Source organism: Periplaneta americana, chromosome 4, assembly GCF_040183065.1.
Source record: "Periplaneta americana isolate PAMFEO1 chromosome 4, P.americana_PAMFEO1_priV1, whole genome shotgun sequence".
Classification (NCBI taxonomy): Eukaryota; Metazoa; Arthropoda; class Insecta; order Blattodea; family Blattidae; genus Periplaneta; species Periplaneta americana.
Genome location: NC_091120.1, coordinates 156,927,136 through 156,944,486, shown reverse-complemented (window position 1 = coordinate 156,944,486; position 17,351 = coordinate 156,927,136). Strand labels below are relative to the sequence as shown.

General features: G+C 35.3%; 1 long non-coding RNA gene across 1 annotated transcript in view; it reads left to right on the top strand.

The window, feature by feature from the left end:
• Positions 1-16,032: 16,032 nt before the first annotated feature.
• The window catches only part of LOC138698350 (uncharacterized), a 47,019-nt gene continuing 45,700 nt past the window's right edge, over positions 16,033-17,351 (top strand). The window contains exon 1 of the long non-coding RNA XR_011331843.1: positions 16,033-17,056. This is a non-coding gene — a long non-coding RNA (uncharacterized lncRNA). The remainder of the gene's footprint in view (positions 17,057-17,351) is intronic.

The window sequence follows — 17,351 nt, the reverse complement described above, 5'->3', positions numbered from 1 at the left end:
GATGCGGTCCCTCAGCTGTACCAGTGTTTGTGGCAGTGGAGGTACATAGACGCGGTCCTTACTGAATTGATTTTTGATGTGCATACAATTCTTTGTCTTTGTATGTATGTATGTATGTATGTATGTATGTATGTATGTATGTATGTATGTATGTATGTATGTATGTATGTATGTATTTTTGTATATCAGCATGCTCCATTACATTGGAGTAATACTACATGCTTTACCGTACATAAAATATTACAATAATTAGTTACATAATTTATGACATGAGAACAAGATATTTACAATTTTGATTGAGATCTTGAAATTCTTATAGATACAAGTGTTGCCTAATTGTACTTCTTCTATTTTAGGTTACCATCATTGTTAATATTATTTCTAATATCAATTACTGTTACTTTTGCCAAATTCTATGGATTTTATAAATTTTCTGAAACTTTTAAGGTATGTTGTTGTGAACTGATCAAAAGATGGAGGCCAGGTTTGACCTGTGCGTATTATATTATCGCGTAGAATTCTTCTTTCTTTTATCAGTGTGGCACATCTTAATATTATATGGTTGACTGTCTGTTCTTCTTTTAGTCTGCAAGGGCACGTTGGAGTTGGAATAATCTTGAATCTGTGAAGGTACGATCTTGTGAAGCCATGACCTGTCACAATAGAAGTAAATTCTGCCCCGACAGGTAAATTTATCTTCAATCTCTCTTTAATTGATGATTTCGTTATTGCTCCTTTGGTTGAGATAGTCCACTACTCTTGCCATTTTCTTAAGCTCTTTTTTCTTAAAAAAAAAAAATTATTGGATTATATTTATTTTTGTTCTGTGAAGTGTCAAGTGTCACTTTGCTGTCTGTGTTAACTACTGCAATTTTCTCTGTTTCCTCTGTTATTTCTACATTCTCAATATGTTGTACTGCCTTCAAGATTACTATTTGTTCTGCCTGATTGTTAGAACATTTTTCATGCAGTTTGTATTTGGATCGGTGGATGACCATGTCGTTTTGGATTATGACCGCAGCAGCTCCAACTTTTCCTCCGATTTTACTTCCATCCGTGTATATATCTATTTTGTTTGCTGTATCCTCCATAGGCACTCTTATGAGTGGTTCTTCAGCTGGGTGTGGCCAGTGAATCACTTCCAGAGGTGTATGTATGTATGTATGTATGTACCGGTATGTTGTTGTTGTTTTCTAATGCCAGGCGTTTGACAATAAAGTCATTTGACCTCTTGCACTCCAATATTTTTCAAAGATATTATCATGGCCAGCCACTGAAGCACAGATTTTGAGGTGTTCTGAATCCATTTCTTGGTTTGAGTTGCACAATGGGCAGTTAGGGGACTGATATGTTCCAATTCTATGCAGGTGTTTGGCCAAACAATCATGGCCTGTTGCCAATCTAAATGTAGCTACAGGCGATTTTCGTGGTAAATCGGGAATTAACTGTGGATTTTGATGCATAGAGTTCCATTTTTTCCCTTGGGATTGTGTTATCAAATTTTGTTTGTTGAAGTCTAAGTATGTAGATTTAATAAATCTCTTCACAGAGTAATACATAGATTTAGTAACAGGTCTGTAAGTAGCAATGCTGCCCTTCTTTGCTAAAGCATCCGCATTCTCGTTTCCCAGGATTCCACAATGGGATGGTATCCACTGGAATACAATTCTTTTATTGAGTGATATTAATTGAGAGATCATTTTAGTTATTTCTGCTGTTTGAGACGAAGGTGTGTGTCTAGAGATGATTGATAGAATAACTGCTTTGGAGTCTGACAATATAACTGCATTCTTAAATTTATTGATGTGGCATAGAAGATTCCTGAGACATTCACTTATTTCAATGATTTCACCATCAAAACTTGTTGTTCCACATCCAAGAGAGCTATAAAGTGAGAAGAGACAGCACGTAACACCTGCACCGGCACCTTGTTCTCAGGAGATCAAGGATCCGTCGGTGTATAAATGAAGCCAGTTTTGTGGAGGGTACCTAATATTAATTGTCTCTAAAGACAATTGTTTCAGTATTTCAGTGGTTACTTCTGATTTCAGTATTTCTTCTGTTAAATTTAGATTATATTCTATATTTAATAGAGTTAAAGGGTTTGGTTTAATTTGTAAGTTTTCTTTTAAATTCATACTTCTGTGTGTGTGTGTGTGTGTGTGTGTGTGTGTGTGTGTGTGTGTGTGTGTGTGTGCGTGTGTGTGTGTGTGTCTGTGTGTGTGTGTGCATGTGCGTGCATGTGTGTATGTTGTGATGGAAAGAAAAGGTGATGATAAGCCGTGGAAAATAGTCGGAGTGCAAACCGAAGCTAACTTCAGAATTGCATTACCTTGTATGGCGTAGATATCTCCGTAGGCTACATCTTTATTTAAAACTTCCTTTCTTTCAATATCATTTCTTCTCGAAAAAGGTCACTCTAACAATGAATTAACTACATCATCATTATTTCTCGCATCTGTTTCTCTTTATATTTTCCCGAAACACATTCTCTACTGTATTACGAAGTACAATAATACAACACCTTCGCTTAAGTCATAAACTGTGACATACATTCAACAACACTATTTTTACAACGTCCATAAACATCACTGTTTAACATGCACTGCTTATACACACACGTAATATCACTTTATGTTCACTTATTAGCAAGTTTCTGTCTGCCATCTTGGCTGCTCGGAGTACAATAGTACTTGCCTGTTAAACAGTGGGAATTTTTATGTTTTTTATTGTCTATTTAGGAAGACAAGTCACCACTGCTATACCCACCCTATTCCAACCTTGAGACTGGTCCATGGATGGGAGGAGTGAAAGCTGACCAGGTCACGATCCCAGACGAATTGTGCCTCAGCTACAACGTTTCAAGTGCAACCTGAAAACCCGAGAAAACATACGAAGCCAGCCAGAAGCCAGACCCAGCATGAACGATCCTGGCTTCAGGAACAAATTTTACTGCAAGACAGGTCTATATACATCACAAAGTATTCAAATACTTCTAATGCGATATATGCTTCATTCAAATAACTGATATATTATACAAAAACACAAAATTTGATTTCAGTTAAGTCAAGTGACTGAGGCTTGGCCTCACTTGCCTCAATCAGACGCCACTGCTCATAACATTATTCTTTATGTTAAACAATGACTTCTCGCGACATTATACTGTACGTTTTTCTTTCTGTATTCTCCTTGCATTCCCCCTATTCCCCTTCTACCTCACGTATTCTCGTGTCCCCCCTGTTCTTCGCATATCCCCCGTATTCTCCCCGTATTCCCTTGTTCTTTTTGTATTCCCCTTATTCTCCTTTGCATCCCCACTACTCTCCTTGTATCTCACGTGTTCTCATGTCCCCTCTGTTCTCCGCATATCCTCGTATTCTCCTAATTTTTCTTCTGTTCTTCCCGTAATCCCCTTGTTAACTTCGTATTCCTCTTCCTCTTCTTAAATTCCCATGTTCTCCTTGTATTTCCCTTGTTCTCCTTGGATTCCCCATGTTGTCCTTGTATCCAGGTTGCTCTCCATTTATTCCGTTTTCTACCTGCATTCTTCTTGTTCTTCTTGTATTTACCTCGTCCTCCTTTTATTCTCCTTGTTCGTTCTGCTCATATTCACCTTGTTCTCCTTTCATTCTCATGATTTTCCTTGTATTCCAATTGTTCTCCTTATATTCTCCTTGTTCTCGTTGCATTGTCCTTGTTCTCATTGTATTCCCCTTCAGCTATTCCAGGTTCCGTACGGGACACTTTAGACAATAACTTTGAAAATATGTTGTTGTTGTCTAGTGCCTTGCATCTGGCAATGAAGCCGTTAGCAGTAGTGCTTTCCAATACTTTTGAACTGTAGTTTCTTCTGATCTTAATGCTTCACAGGTCTTCAAGTGGTCTTCATTTATTTCTGCTGGATCGTTACACAGGACACATATGGGTGAAGCTGAGATACCTATTCTTTAGAGATGACTTGCTAGACAGTCATGATTTGTCAATAGTCTGAAGGCTGCAACTGCTGTTTTCCTTGGTCTCTGGGGGATTATATCTGGGTTGGAAAGTAGTGTAATCCATTTTTTGTCTTTAGCATTTGATTCTATTTCTTGTAGGTATGAATGAGACAATTTTGTAGTGATCAAGAGTTTTATTGAGGAATATGAGAAATTAAATTTAGATTTTTGTTTTATTGTTGTGCCTTTCTTGGCAAGTGTGTCTGCGGTTTCATTCCCCATGACTCCACAGTGTGCTGGAATCCATTGGAGATGGACAATCTTATTAACTTTTTGGAGTTGTGTTAACATTTTGTAGCATTCTCTTATTTTTGTTGACTTCTTTGTAGCATTTGAACATATTCCCTGAATTGCAGCTTTAGAATCTGAAAGAATTACTGTCTTGTTATATTTATTTAAGGGAAGATTTAATAATTGTCGGAGAGCAATGTGTATAGCCTCTATTTCACCATCATAATTTGTTGTGTCTCTGCCAACAGAATGATAAAAGGAAAAATGTGTACATGTAACTCCAGCTCCAGTAAGGTTTTCTGTGGTTGATCCATCAGTATAAATGTGTAGCCATTCTTCTGTAGGGTATCTAGTATTGATCGTTTCCAGTGCTAGAAGTTTTTGTATTTCTTTTGGTGTGTCTGATTTACTTATTTCCTCTGTTACATGAAAGCCACAACATACATGAGTATGAGTCCTAAAGATAAATATTCCGGAGTTAAAACTTTGAAAATATAATTGTCTATAAAATTTATGTCTTTGGTAAAATATGCTCAGTGATACATGAATAATTTTGTTAAAGTGTGAAGGATCCTCTCCCTAAAAACAGAATAGTTTATTGAACTTTATTTTCTAAGAAATCTTATATATAAAAGTCAATGTGGCTATGTATGTATGTATATTTGTATGTATTGGAGTGGGAATGGCAAGTTGTAGCCGATTTAAGTGAACACCATATTTTAACGTTTTGGTGGCTACTTCATTCACACACAACCCCCAGAATGTCTGGAGGACCACACCTGCTGTTGGTCGACGGGTCCACTGGATCTAGCTTGGAGATCTTGTTGATCACCAGCTTTCCCTCCTTAAGCCACTGAAGGACGATTTTAGTGCCTAGTGTCAGCACTAGGAACAGCAAAGTAGAAAGAGGAGGAAGGAAAGGGAAATGAACCCATAGGCCTCGAATGCTCTAATGCCGTCGGGGTCAAAGAAAGTAAGAGTTCAGTCAGAGGACTGGATAGGAAAGGGTAAAGAGGGAATTAGGTATTGAATAGAGGAAAATTATACCAAATTCAGTCATTAACTCATCAAGCTGACCAGTGCTAATTGATGAGTAGCCCCTCCCTTTAGTTCAGCTTGTAAAATTATGCTTACTAACAGCTGCACCACGGGAAGGTAAGGATGGGACATTGGGTATTTGTCCAGGTTGGTTCCTTAAAGCCTTCAATGGGAAGGATTAATGGCTCTCCCCCCTGTATCCGACAGATACCAAATATATGAAATATACAGACACACAAACACACACCCCAATGAAATAATCAACACACAACTCAATTTCAGAACACACACACTCTTTGACTCCATATTACACCACACAAACACACCTCACATGAAACAAAACAAGAGGCGCCAAGACCAACAACGACCAGTTCTGAGGATGACTCATAATAGGTCGAAACATGTAAACCAGGTACGATAGAATTTAAAACAAGAAAGTCATATAGTACATATTCCGAAGTGATACAGTGTTAAAAGTTATGTAATCAAGACGTATACATCTTGATAGATAAACGAAGACATACTAGTATAGTAGACATTCGAACTTTCAGGGGGGCAGACTGTAATTCTGACCATTATTTGGTAATTGGAGAATTAAGAGAAAGACTATCAGTAGCCAAGCGAGTAGAGCAACAAGCTAATATTAGTAGATTCAATATTCTGAAATTAAAGTACGAGCAAACTAAGCAACGTTATCACGTCGAAATTTCAAATAGATTTGCTGCTTAAGCAACTTCCTACGAAGTTGAGGAAGAGTTAGATGTTACTAGCATATGGGAGAATATCCAAGATAATATCAAAATTGCAGCTGAGCAGAGCATAGGTTATTATGAAACTAAGAAAAAGAAACCATGACTTCATTAAGACTGTGTTTATATACATATTTTGAATCAGTTATTTATGAAAGGCCAGTTGTCCAAAAACATGTTTTTATGGGAAAATAAAGAAAACTGTTTATTGAAAATACTAAATATTTTTGAAATCTCAAAACATGATATGTTATACTACAAGGTAAAGGGAACATGTTAAGAAAATTTTCAGTTTCCTATCATCAAAATTGTTAAGCATACAGCTTTTTGAAAAGGCTGGACAAAGGGCCTTTCTTAAATAAACACATTTCCTCCATTCTTCAATGAAACATTTATTACAAAAATAAGAGTAAACACGAGATGTAGGCCTGTGTTTCCTTTGCTTTTTCCCCCTTTCCCTTCTGTGTTCTTTCCCTTGCCTTTTACTTTGCTTTCTTGGGTATGAAGATGTGAGAATGCGAAACAATTCTCCGGGAATGTATGACAAAAGCGATTTCATATCACAAACCTTGTCCTTTGTAATTTGGTTGACAATTAGTGTAAGCCTTTTGGTTTGGCAAAACTATTTCTGCTCCAAATGCATATAGAAAGTGCTTGGTTTTTTGTCCTCCGATGTAAGGTAATGCCTCTACTTATCCCTTTCTTCCTTTTGTCCAGATGAACTCGTGGTATGTTGCTATTGCAAAGACTTCTCTATTCCCTTTCTTAGAATTCTTCAATCTGTGAACTTGACTTTCTTCCGATACGGGAGATCAATTATACATAGTGGAGCAACAGCTTTGAAAATCCAAGATGTCTTCAGTTCTAACAAACCTAACACGAAATTTGTGACTTGCATTTGCAATAATTTCTGTCACATCTCTGACTGTATAATGTCTATCCACTTTGTTTAGGCTGCGCTTCACCGTACCAAAATCCCTGTCATTTGGCTGGTATGAATGCCCACGTATTGATAGTCTGTACACAACTATTGAAAAGTGACCCATATCCACAAAACATGGCATCATTTTTGTTTTGTCCTGCTGCATTATCACTGTAAATATACAGCTCATTGATGTTGCTTGACACCTCTTTCCTCACATATGTGAGCTAGAAAAAGCACATTTCACTACTCCCTTTCCTTGCAATGCCTTCATGATATACACCTCACCAGAGTTAACATTGTGAATAGAAAATACATGCAGTGTCAGTGGTCCTAAGTAAAACACCTGCTGGATTGGAATATGAGCCAGAGATATATTCTGCATAAAATCAATGGTTAAACATAGAACGTAGTCTTTATCTTTGCAATATTCCTTCATTTGCTTCAGTGATGCATAAAATTTATTGCTCCTCCTTTTGTGAATGATTAGTTCAGCTTCTGCCACACTCTTAACAGTTTCATTAAGAGTAGGACTTTTAACACGGACCTAAAGCTCCTAGAATTCACAACATGTATCTATCTGCGGTTTACCAAACCTGTAGTCAAAATGCTCTTTAAAAATGTTATAGTAAAAGTCATATTTTACAGAACAATCTGGATATTTCTCCTTAAAAAGGGTATGCATTTTTTAATGTCTAACTTTGCATCAAGGCAGTGTACTTCCTTGGAAGAGTAATGACTTGTTTTGAAGGGAAAACTTGCAATGTGAGCTTTTACTTGCATCACTGTTGTGATTGGAATAATCTTCTGGTTCTGTTGTTTGCCTCTGTTGTCCTCTGGGGATTTATCCAATAAAATGAGTTTTTGTAACCTCCTTACCGTCTTCTCACCAACAGCTAACAGACTCATGAATGCTTTCCTACATACTTCGAATTTCCGTTCACGAACCATTACCAGCCTAAGTTTATTTATGAAAGGTCTTTACTCCAGGATATTGGGCCATTCGTAAATAAACACTTATTACGAAACCCCGTATTACACACACAATGAGTTGGACAACAATAATTTCTACAGAATCAAAACATCATGCAAACGAACGAACATTGAACATTACTTTTTCCTAAGGGAGGATTTAGTAGCAGTTTGGTATTTTTTACAGTCTCTGGTAACAATCTGTGAAGCAAATTGTTTCTCAGTTTCATCCTTTGTGAGAATAATATTGTAATCCTGAATGAGTTTGACTTCTCTTTCTGCAACGTCATTCACAACAACTATCTTCTAAAGTTTTTCAATTCCACTTTTGTAAACAGGATCATCCTTCCAAGTTGAAGGGTCTTTGTCGAGGAAATCGGTGCTGGTAGAAAATCTCGTGAAGAAAATTTTAGTACTAGGAGTTACAAAAGATGATAACTCGATATCTGTAAAGGAAGAAAAATCATTTTGTTGCAGAATGTAGCTCTTCAGTTTATTTTCTTCTTCTTTCTCTTCTTCACCTTCATCTGCTTCCAGTATAACTTGAGTCATATTTGCTTTAACCGCTGTTGGAACATAGTAATCAAAAAGGATAAAGCCACAGTTTCGGGAACTAAGTACCAGAGATGGTTGGAAAATTTATTTGCAGCAGCCTTACTGATTTCTGGATCAATATCCTGATAATTTATCAGTTCACGCATGAATAAGAAATCATGATAAGGTACTTTAATTGCTTCTGACAGAAACCAGGCTCGAACATAGCCTACACTCGAGCAAGAAAAATACATATTCTTCTTGTTATGTTTTATTTAACGACACTCGGAACTGCAGAGGTTATATCAGTGTTGCCGGATGTGCCGGAATTTTGTCCAGCAGGAGTTTTACATGCCAGTAAATCTTGACATGAGCCTGTTGCATTTAAGCACACTTAAATGCCATCGACCTGGCCCGGGATCGAATCCACAACCTTGGGCATAGAAGCCCAGCGTTATACCAACTCACCAACCAGGTCGACTCATATTCTTCTTAAAAGAGTTCTTCTCCTTAATGGGGTAACTGAAATTGATCTTGAAAGAAGTATATCTTGAATGCAAAAATTGCTTTTGCCATTCACCTAGCATGACTTCCAGCTCCTAGTATATGAAACGATATCCCATTCTTTGGAATGCTGCCAAGAAAAATCATCGTTAAAAATTCGTATCCTCTTCATTTTTCATCTGTCCCAAAGCATCTGAATGAGCTATGTCATAGAGATCGTCCATAATTTCCACAAAAATATCTCTTTTTTCTTTTTCCTTGCCTGCAGTTCTATTCAAATATTTCTATAAACCCTTTAATTCATCATAGAGTTTGAATAACTTATGAACACAGTGGTCACTTCTTCTAGTAGGGATTCGTGCTTTTTTGCCAAAAAATGAAAACTTCTTGAATCACCAATGCTACACATTCCTTTGTTGTAAGATTTACAACTTGTACATTGTAGAAGAAAATGCTTAAAACTTGCCGGTTTGAACGTAGTTTGGCTCCAATGATTTGATTGAAGATGTAGCCAACACGAGAGATATAAAAGTATTGCCTTAACTTGTGTGACGAACACCTGAAGAGGTTGATGACATTTTACAACTCTAGGAAAAAAACGTCTTGAAAGTCACTTTACACGAGCAGTTAGCAGGTCAGCACGGACAGTTCTGAATCAATAAGTGAAAAATGATTCAGAGACAAGATCATGTTTAGTTACAAAATAAGTGAATAAAGCAAATACAGTAATAATAATAATAATAATAATAATAATAATAATAATAATAATAATAATAATAATAATAATAATAATATAGCTTTATCTAATAATATTAGAAGAAAATATTTTCCGGGCTAAAATTTCAAAACTTCATGGTCGATGAGGGTCACTTTGCAGTTGTCCAATTGAGCTGAAAATTTGCACAGATCGTTTTTAGACACCTCAATAGTCAACAAGCACTTCGATGGCAAAAATTGTGATCTCTGACCCCTTAAGTAACTGAAATTTTTCCATAAACTTGTAGGCACTGAAACATTTTAGAAAAGTAGTTACTAGTTAAAAAAACATGTAAATGCTACGAAATAACCAAAAATACTTGGTTCCGTATGGGACAGATATATAGTTCCGTACGGGACACTTGTGAATTAGGAGTCTTCTTTGAGAGGTTTTTTGTTTTTTGGAGGTAATAATGTAATTTTAATATAGCAAATATTTATTTTTATCAATTTTACATGCATTTTATGGGATAGCAATGCGCAATTAGAGGAAATTTTGCCAAGAAACGGTTAGATTGATCTGCTGAATTTAACCATAAGAAGTTGTATGTCAATGATTATGTATTATACTGTATATTAAACTGCAAGTTTATTTCAATTTAAGAACCTTCAATTAAATTTATAATACAATATGTCAGCTCCTTTTCTAACAATATCAGAATCATTTAGATTCTTCTAATCTGAGACACTTTGACAATGCTTTGAAATGAAGAGGATTCCTCATCTAGCTTAAAATGTTTGTCATTTTTGGCCGTCAGGTTTTAAATAAAAAGTACTTTAATATCTTTGTTTTCAACTTTGCTATTATATATAGCTAGTCAGTGCTGTCATGGTAATTTTTTCCTTGGCCATACACCCCATCCTTTGTTTTTTCTTTTTTCCTTGAAATATATTTTACTCTCCTCTCTTTATCTTTCCGACTGTCATTTAAAGATTTTATTAGTATTAAAGAAGAAGTAAAGAAATTGTTTTGCTTTACGTTTTAATTGTACAACAATCTTGATTTAAAGAATACACCCTGTAGCACCACCGTAGATGCACACTTGTCTTGATGAATCTTGGAGTGTGTAGGCCCTATTTGCAATACTTCTTGTTTTTCGACCATTATTTTATATAATTCTGGATTCCTGTGCTGCAGAGGTGGACAATTTTTGTTTATGAACATCAAACAAAATACATTAGGAACAGCAAGAGATGATCAAAGATCTTTACATGTACAGATCTCCGCATACAAAACTTAGGCACCCATATGCTGTATGCCTCCGTACAGACAAAATTTTCTTTTCCCCATACAATTAATTAAAAAAAAAATTGTAGGTTCTCATATGATGTATGACCCCATATGACCTCCACCATGACACCACTGCATATAATATGATATTTATACTTTAGTCCCTTATCACTTGTCTATTCAACTTCAATGAACTTTCTAGGATTTAAATCTTCCAGATCCATGGGATGTTTTAGGTTGCGATGGCTTTGTTCTAGAGGAGACATATTTTCACATTCATCTGAAGACTTATATCTCTAGTTATAGCGTCTGATTCTGAGTCATTTGCTGTAAGTGACGAGTCAGAGTAAATCTCGTAATATAGGCTTCTTAGAGTGGTTAATGTGGTTGATTCTTTAAATATGCTGTGTCTACACATTTCTGAGCGGGCTGTTGTGGCAACAAGAATGCTTTCACAATCATTGTAAAAAAGTGACTTCGCTGAATTTTGGAAATCGCTGCTACTTTTTCCCATTGTTTGTTCTTGAGCTCTTCATATAGACTAAGAAACAAATTCAAATGTTCTACATAAAACACCAATAATCAACAATACAGCAACCTCGAGTTCTGTTTGAAATTGTCCTGTAAGGAACTGTCCCATACGGAACCTTATTTCCTTTAAAAATACCTTATTAAAAACCTAATTAAAATTAGTGACGTTATGAGTGCGGTACTTACTTAACTTCTATGAAATATTGTGAACCTATCTTCTTTCATTAACATGGAAAACAAACTTTTATATCTTTTCTAGTTCCGTACGGGACAAGAAGATGGCTATCTTTATACACTGTCACAATAATTGCAGGAAATAACAAAACATAAAACCACACTGTCCACCATGTGCCTAATTTAAGATGTGCCTACTTTTCGTTCTTTCAGTCGATAATTAGGTATGCCTTAATTTTCTGGGGAAATGATAGCAAAATTGGGAGCGTCTTGATTTTGCAAAAGAAAGCCATTAGAATTCTATGTCAATCAAACTATCTTGAACATTGTCGACCTCTTTTCAAACAATCACAGATATTAACTGTCATAAATTTATATATATATATATATATATATATATATATATATATATATATATATATATATATATATATATACGACCTAGTCCTTTACACTCGACAAAATATAGACAATTACTCATTAATAGCCAATATACATGATCATGAAATTAGAAATAGCGAACAAATTAATATCCCATACTGTAGATTACATAAAACTAGTACAAATTTTTCTGTCATGGGGATGAAATTATATAATAAGCTTCCCAGTCAATATTATAAGTTACCAACCAATAGTTTCAAAGCTAGATTTTATAATTGGCTTTTAATTAATACTTTCTACTCTGTAGATGAGTTTCTTAACATAAATTCACACGAAATTGTTTTTTAATAAATAAAGTTATTTAGATTAGTTACAATCATTTTTCTGTTGCTGAGTTTTTCAACACAAATGTGTATGAAATTGTATTTTAATAAATAAGTTTAATTGCAATTTAGTTAGTTTTTTTCAATTTAAAAGTTTCAAATAATTTCATGTTTTCATTGTATTACTTAAATTTTACTGTTTCTATTATTAGTGTTTTTTTAAATGTATTTATATGTTTTTTTCAATGTATTCTGACGAAGCCTAAAACTGTATGTCTAATGGCCAAATAAATAAATAAATTGAATTGAATTGAAATAGGTTCTATCAATATGAAGTAGCAAGCATACCACCTTAAGGAAACTGATTTGGCTATATCAGTAATGAGAACATAGGGATACAAATTTGCCTTCAAGAACAAGATTGTTTTGAGACCTTAAGAAATGAGAGTAAAAATACAAATATTTTTTTTTTTTTTTTTTTTTTGGAATCTGGCAATTTACAATATTCAGAAGCTCTCTTTGTCAAAATAAATTTTATTATCATAAATTTAATTTTTACCACTTAGGCTCATTTATCTTGGAATGGCTGGTCATGATTATAGTAATAATGGTAATAACAGTGCCAAATAATTATAAAAATTATTGATATAATAATCTTTATTATTAATTTTGCTATTGTCATTGTTATTTATGTTGGTTACAGGAATAAGAAACAAATTTATTAATTATTTCATTTTACTCGAATGGAAGTACTTAGACATAAGTTATCAAATTTGGGCAAAAAATAATTGAGAAATGATAAAAGAAATCACTTTTTTAAACATTTGTTACTCAATTTTATCATTTTTATAATTTAACACTGAAATGTAAAAGTCTTTTTATGCCTTGGGGGATATGATTAGAGTCTATGAGAGTCATAATGTCAGATTAATAAATCTGACATTATGACTTATGTGATTCAATCTGCATGAACATTTTTGTTGCTCAGATGACATTTCTGTTTGTTTACTATTACTTTCTTATTTACTATTTGGCCCACTCTTGTTTGTAAGATTTTTGACAAACGAACACACTATTGGATTGATTGAAGTCCACAGTATTTTTCAAATATAACTTTACTCTGGTCATCGAATTTTTTTTAGAACATTGCAGTCTACATTTTTCTCCCCACAAGATTTACCATACACATCTTTCGTTTTGGAAAATTCTCTTGGCTTGAAAACGATGAAGGTATGTTTTCCACGATTTTACAGACTGGATGCTTTTTTTATTATTTACTTCATTTTGCAGGTCATTATTTGTGGAGTGTCGTTTCAAATCGTATTAAATGCAGATAAACAAATTTTACAGGAAACGTAAAAAATGTTTTACGGCTAAGATAATGGAAAAATTTTAAATATCTTAATGTCACTTTTTAGGCATTGTGAAATGACACCAAATGTAATAAACACTGACACTGATTGTTTAATCTAATGCATGATATTGTCAATTGAAGTTTGCACTTAATACATTTTGCACCGACACAGTGTATTTAATACATTTTGAAGCGATTTTGTCACATAATACGATTTGCATCTATAAACCACGCTGAATTGTGCCCTGTCATTTGTCAGTTTTTTCTGTGGTTATTACAGCAGCATACTACGTAGGACGATACATCAATAGTTTTTATAGCTTTCTGCTGGAAAATAATGATAAGGAACGGCGAGTTTCTTACCTGCAACCCTTTGAACGGAGCTGCCTAAGGAGACATACTTTGGATCGTGCGGCCACCAGGGTCGATCTCTAACTCACATTGGATATAAATTTTAAATAATTATGGCATCTACAGGGTGAGCACAAAGTTCCGTTACCCCCTTAAATATCTGAAATATCTCAAATATGCACACTATTGATGTAATTCTGGTCATAATTCAAACATACAAACAAAATAACCACTGTACATTAACTGTGTATACCGAAGTATCTAAAGAGTTCCCCATTATTCTCATGACACAAAATAATATGGAGTAATGGGACTTTTTTCCCACCCTGTATACTTTATTCTTTAATCCTTATATATCAGTATTTTATTAAGCTCTATAACAAAATTATGAAATATGGTGTGAACACTTGTATTAATTACTGCAATATCTAAGTAAGCTTTAATAACAAAATTACGAAATGTGTGAACACTTGTATTATAATATTACATATTTTTGTAAGCTTTATAATAAAATTATAAAAAAATATGTTGTAAAGATTTGTATTAAAATACAGTATTACAATATTTAAGTAAGTAAACTTTGTAACAAATTTATGAAATGTGGCACGAACACTGGAAAATGTATTAATCATTGCTTTAGATTGCACACACAATTTCATTAACATTTTAAATTCTACCTATACGTGATTCTTCATGCAAACAATCAGATTCTTCATTCTCATTGTTTTAACTTTCATTAATCTGATTTGTATTAATAACAAAATCATACAATTTCACTGAATCAACCTCTTTCCAATTTTCTCCGAATGGTACTATTGAGTAGGTTTCGCAAATCAGATTTTTTGGCATTACTGATTGATCTCAAGGTGGTGACTTTCGGAGATACTTTGACATGATCCAAGAGCATACCACGTTTCATCAGACTAACACATGATTTAGATGGATCGTCACATCGGTATGTAGGTTCCATTTTGAAAGTGACATTCACTTTCCCATTCTTCTCGCATTTCTTTAGCATTATTCTTTTCATTTCTTTTATGCCACTGAGGTTATGAAATTCATTAGCCAAGAGCTTGAAATCCCTGACATGCCAATCTGTGCCTAAATATTTTACTGTCCCCACTGTTTCATATATCGCCTTATACTCCTCAGGAGTAAGAATTTCATTCTTATGCAAAACCTTTTCTAGTAGCCCAAAGGCTCTGTCAGCTGGTAGAAAAGAATGGCCTCTTACCAGAAAAACTAACAGATTTTCAGAAACCTGAGGACGTGCTTTTCTTTGGGGCCAAAGACCAAAAGCATGTACAACATGCATGCTATTTTGTCCATCACATTCATCGGCAACAGCCTAATACATTTGGTGAACTGTCGAAATTAAATTCACTGATAAATGTAGTGACACAAGATGCCACTTCAATAGCGCCCACCCAGCCTGTGCTTCATTTCACGTAAAGAAATTTGGCTTCTGTAAAGCTTTATCAGTTTAAGAGAGTATAGAAAGCTAATTGTCTTGAATAATATACTTCATCTATGCTGAGTTTCGAGAGCGGTTACAGTTGCTGTAAGTCGAAACAAAATGACTGTGTCTCATTAGGTTCTGTTCTCATAATTTTATGGAACGTATTAGCACGAAGCTTATGTGCGCCTAAATCGACTAAGAGCCTAGTCTTTTTCAGTGTATCATCGCAGTTTCTTATTGGGAACAGTATGTGTGCGCAATAACTGCATTCAGCATTGGCCGGTGTACAAAATCCTATAGCCTATTGAATTGTCCGAGAAATATTTGGGGGAAAAAAAAATATTTTTACTCTTAAGTCGGGTATTAACACTTTAATTGTACATTTTGAAGAGCTTCGTAATACACGGTGAGCATAAATGATTGCCCTAGTTTGGGGATTTTTTTATAGACAAACCGTGAATGATACAACAATGGTACTAATATTACCAAATAAGGTATCTCTCAAAGTTTTATTTGAAATTATCCGCGCGGCGTAATTCCACTTCTTACCGGTAGAGGACCTGAGTTTACAGAGTTTACAGAAATGGCGACTGGTGTTGAGCGTGCATTTGTAGCGTTGGAATTTCATTCCGCAAACTCCGTCATAACTGTGCAGTGACATTTTTGAGCGAAATACGATAATGATCCACGAGACGCCAAGACCATTAGGCGATGGTACAATCAATTAGTGACCACAGATGCCTTTGTAAAAGAAAATCTCCTGGTCGGGCTTACGTGGAGCACATTCGTAATTCCCCGAAACTTAATGTCTTCTGTGCACTTTCCAACTCCAAGGTGTAAGGCCCCTTCTTTTTTCTCGAACCCACCGTGTCAGGACATTCTTACCTGGATATGTTAGAACAGTGGCTGATGCCACAGCTGGAGAGTGATAGTGCTCATTTCATGTATCAACAAGATGGCGCTCCACCTCATTTCCATAACAAAGTCCGACATTTCTAAACGACCGATTGCCAAACAGATGGATTGGTCGCGCAGGGAGAGTCGACATGCAGATCTTGTCCTGGCCTCCACGTTCCCCTGACTTAACACTATGACTTCTGCCTGTGGGGGTATGTTAAAGACTCTGTTTTTGCACTTCCATTATCGGAAAATCTTTTTTTTTATTTTATTGGGTTATTTTACGACGCTGTATCAACATCTAGGTTATTTAGCGTCTGAATGATATGAAGGTGATAATGCCGGTGAAATGAGTCCAGGGTCCAGCACCGAAAGTTACCCAGCATTTGCTCGTATTGGGTTGAGGGAAAACCCCGGAAAAAACCTCAAACAGGTAACTTGCCCCGACCGGGATTCGAACCCGGGCCACCTGGTTTCGCAGCCAGACGTGCTGACCGTTACTCCACAGGTGTGGACTCGGAAAATCTGCCAGAACTACGCGCCACATCATGAACGCCATCGCTGCAATCGACATGGATACACTTCATCGTGAATTGGACTACCGGCTTGAGGCTGCAGGGTTACAAGGGGAGCACCACATCGAGCACCTATAAGGTATGTTAAAAAAAACTTGGAGAGTTTCTCTATCTACTTGTATAATATATTTTCTATGTTAAATCGTTAGTCCACAAATAATTTTCGTAACTAGGGCAATCATTTATGCTCACACTGTATTTAAGTCGGAAGCCAAATGAAGTCTCTGACTTTTACTTCTATTGTAATGTGATTCCCTTGCTCTTTCTTATAGTAGGTTATTTTACGACGCTCTGTCAACATCTGAGGTTATTTAGCGTCTGAATGAAGTAAAGGTGATTATGCCGGTGAAATGAGTCCGGGGTCCAGCACCAAT